Raw genomic sequence first — 4,175 nt, 5'->3', positions numbered from 1 at the left:
TATTCGTCTTTCCATCCTAAAAGGTTACTCAACTAATCTTTTCGATAAAATTTAGCGAATGGCGCCCAACGTGGGGCACTGCTTCAGCTCTGGCCTCTCTCCACCTCCTTCTTCCCCGGACCCACCTACGGTTTTCTCACGGTATTTGGTTTAACCCGACAGCCAATTGAACCCATTTTTCTTATTGATATTAATTTATTGTACCTATTTTGTCTACTAATTGTGGTAGCTAATTTATATTATAAATTTGGTATATTTGAAATTTATTGCTGGAAGCATTTTTCAATTATGTCTGCAAGTGAGTTAGAGCAACTTGATTCTACACAAGAATCCTCGCTTCTCGTAGCTTTAGGAGAGTCGGATGATAACTGTAAAGTACTTGTTAGTATCCGGAGTGGCAAGAGACAGTCTGTAACGAAGACTTTTAAGAGTATTGAGAAGGGTCCTCTGGATATCATTAAATGTGAATTTTATCTTGATAAGTTAAGTGAGGTAAATTCACTTGATCAAAAGATAAATACTCATATGCTTCATTCTAGACTTTGGAGTTCGGTTCAGTATCACCAACAGGCGGAAGTCGAGGAAAAGTACTCTGACGGTATCAGGTTAGGGATTAAACGGTTGTCAAGTGAATTAACTCGCTTGTCAAAGTCTGCTGTAGCAGCAGCAACCCCTACTCCCTCCACACTGCAGGAAGTACATCATTCTTATCATAAAATAACTTTGCCTAGCATAGAACTACTTTATTTTGATGGGAACCCCGCAGCTTATCGTAAATTTGTTAATTCATTCGAAAGTCTTCTTTCCAAATACGACCTTTCCTCGTTTGAAAAATTTTCTTATCTTTCATAACAGTTAACGGTGCCCGCGAAGAATCTGGTAGATTCCCTTGCCTTGAAAGATTTGAATTATGAATCTGCTAAGGAACTACTCAATGAAGCTTTTAGTGATAAGCTTAGTCAACAATAGTCGGTAATTAAGGGTTTGTGCAATTTGGGTCTTGATCCTAATGCTAGGGATGGCTATCAGTGGATAAGCGAAGCTCGTGTCTTAGAGGAACAGGTTCGATCGTTAGATATAAAGGGAGATTTGTTTTTTTTCAATATTTTCTTTGGGAAAGTTTGTGTGATGGATTTAAAAGTCAGCTTGTCCTTATTACAAACAAGTCGAAACCACCTTTGAAAGAAATTTCGGGTAGCCTATTTGAAGCAAATAATAGATTTATGGACCTTCAGTCCAACCTGTCTGAGAGAACGAAAAGGAATTTAGTTAAGCAATCGTCAAATGCTGTATCAGTCTCTGTTACTTCCAAAGATTCTTCAAAGTAGTTGTGCCCTGGTTCGAAATCTAAGGTGACCTGTTCACTGTGTTCCCATGATAATGTAATTCCAAATGACCATAAATTGAGTGAATGTATGAAATACCCTAATCCAGGTAGGGAATGCGAGAAACTTAAATCGGTTGGGGGCTGCTATAAATGTGGTTTAACTTCACATGACGCTAAAGCTTGCCATTTTAAATTTAATCATCCGTGTATGAAATGTCATTTATTTCACATGTCTTATTTATGTCTTGGTTTAGCTAATAAGGGTGCTAATAAGGTTAAAGACGAAATGGGCACTAATGCAAATAAAGCTAATGTTCCTAAACGTACTGATATCTAAGTAAAAACTACTACTAACGGAATGCTAACGATGTCTACGGGCTTAGAGGCATTTAATAATGTAATTCTCCCCACTGGGACCGTATATGTAGAGAATTCTGGTTGTGAAATTCCATGGAGAGTGTTCAAGGATCTTGGTTCCCAAACAACCTTAGTAAAAGGGTCTCCGGAAGACATTCCCAATTGCTCAGTCGTGGATAAAGTGAATCTTACGATTCTAGGAATTAATTCGGTCAAGAATCACGATACTTACATTGTAGAGTTTCCCATTCATGTTCCTGGCCAGGGAAAGCAGTTATTAAGGGCACTTTGTGTAGACGAAATTAATTCAAAATTTATGGCACTTGGATTGAAGAAATTAGCAGGGTCATACCTTGGCAGATAAGCATATAGATTCTGATACTATAGACGACTTTACAATCTTGCTTGGTAGCGATCAAAGCCATATTTTCCCACTTGTACAGAAAGACTTTGGTTACAATGATAAATATCCCTCTACTTTTTTATGAAACTCCGTCGGATTTAATGCTTTCTGGAAGTGCCTCTTTGTTTTTAGAGAACCTTAATTTGCTATGTATTCCATTTGATGGTAATTTTGTCGGCACGTCTCTATGACTAACTGTTAATAGTAACATAAGTACATTGCTGGAAGAGAAGGAACTTTTTGATGACCAAAAGATTAAGAATGCGACTGACGAAATCCTCAAATCAATATTCACTTCACTTATGAATATTCAAGACGACCCTAGAGAATCTGTTTTGACAATTGAAAATAGTAAATTAATTGATAACATTCTTAGTGATATTCAGAGAGATCCTAAGACAGGTAGGTTAGCTGTTCCCGTTTTATGGAAGAAGGAAATACAACATTTAATGTCGCCCAACTATAATCTTGCAGTGTCCGTTCTCAATTCTCAAAAAAGAAAGCTTTTACCTGAGAGGTTAAAGGAATATGATGCTGTTATACAGAACCAATTTGAAGATTTAGTAATTGAACGTATTGCAGATCTTCCCTCATTTCTTAGAGAAAATCCAGATGTATCATTTTTAGCTCATAATGCCGTGTTCCGAAATAACTCTAACACGACGAAGTGTAGGGTTGTTTTCTATCTAATTTAAGTGAGAGAAAAAATGAGAGATATCTTCCCCATAATCAATGTTCCATGGCAGGAGCTAATTTGAATAATAAAATGCAGATTTCAACACTTTTACTATGGTTTGACAAGTATTTGCTGACTTATGATTTGAAAAAACCGTTTTTACAGCTTTTACTTAGAGAAGAAGACACTAGAAAATTACTTTTTCTATGGTTTAAGGGTATTTCTAAGAACAATTTTTCAATAGTTGGCTATCGTTTCCGACGAGTGCCTTTTGGAATGAGATATTCTCCATTTTTTTTTAATGATAGCTCCCTATTACATATTGATCCATATTGTAACTGATGATGATGATGAAGAGACTCTGAGTATAAATAGGTGTTCGTATAACCTTTCTTACATGGATAACTTAGCCATAACTTGAAATGCTGATAATGTTTTGTTTAAGGCATTAAATGTTTCTGTATCGACATTCTGAGAATTTGGATTCGAATTACAAGAGTTCTGTGCGAATTTTGTACCCTTAAGAGAACAATTAAATAAGTTTGAACACTGCACTGAATCAGAATCAAAGCTTTTTGGCCTAATTATGAATTCAGAGAATGATACGATTAAAACTCGTAAACTTGAATTCAACCCTAAAGGTAATACGAAAAGGTTAATTTTAAGTACTATTCATTCCAATTATGATCCTTTTGGGTTTTCAATACCAGTTTTAAACCGAAGCAAATTGTTTATGCATTCCTTGCAGAATGACAAGGATATTGGATGGGATACGCCGTAAAGCAGCAAGCTGATGAAAGAATGGTCGAAGATTGCCAGACAGGTTAACAAGAGCTCAGAAATTGTAATACCTCGTTCTGTCAAAAATCGTTATGACGAGTACAATTTGTTGGTCTATATGGACGCAAGTGAAGAATTGTTAGGCTGTGCTTTTTATTTGGTGGCTGTCAGTTCAGAAGACACAAAGCTGATTCTGGCAAAGAATTCTGTGCTTTGTAAGAAATTAGGAACAAAGTCTATTCCTGTACTGGAATTGATATCTGTACATTTGGGAGTAAGGACGGCCGTAGATGTAGCTGAACAGCTAATAAATGCGGTTGTTCCTATTCAGATTCGTAATATTTAATGCTTTACAGATTATATGATTGTTCTGAGTTGAATTAAGTCGAAGGAGTTTGAGTTTGGCAAAATAGATAGGAAGCAAGTGATAGTTAACAATAGGCTAAATGATATTTCGACTCTTTGTTCTAAACGAACAGGGATTTTCGACCATATAGGTGGTGATGAGAACCCTAGTGACTGTCTTACTCGGTGTGTTTCAGAGAAAATACTTCGTAGCACGCTCCTTTTAACAGGTCCAAAATTTCTAGATTCTCCATCAAAGTGCAGAGTGATTGTTCCTTATCCCGGTG

General features: G+C 36.4%; 1 pseudogene; it reads left to right on the top strand.

Annotated features, from left to right (window-relative positions):
• The first annotated feature begins 288 nt into the window (after positions 1–288).
• Positions 289–3,544, top strand: LOC137648016 (uncharacterized; annotated as a pseudogene).
• Positions 3,545–4,175: the final 631 nt, after the last annotated feature.

The sequence above is a fragment of the Palaemon carinicauda genome, chromosome 10 (assembly GCF_036898095.1).
Source record: "Palaemon carinicauda isolate YSFRI2023 chromosome 10, ASM3689809v2, whole genome shotgun sequence".
Lineage (NCBI taxonomy): Eukaryota > Metazoa > Arthropoda > Malacostraca > Decapoda > Palaemonidae > Palaemon > Palaemon carinicauda.
This window is presented reverse-complemented; position numbering and strand designations above follow the sequence as displayed.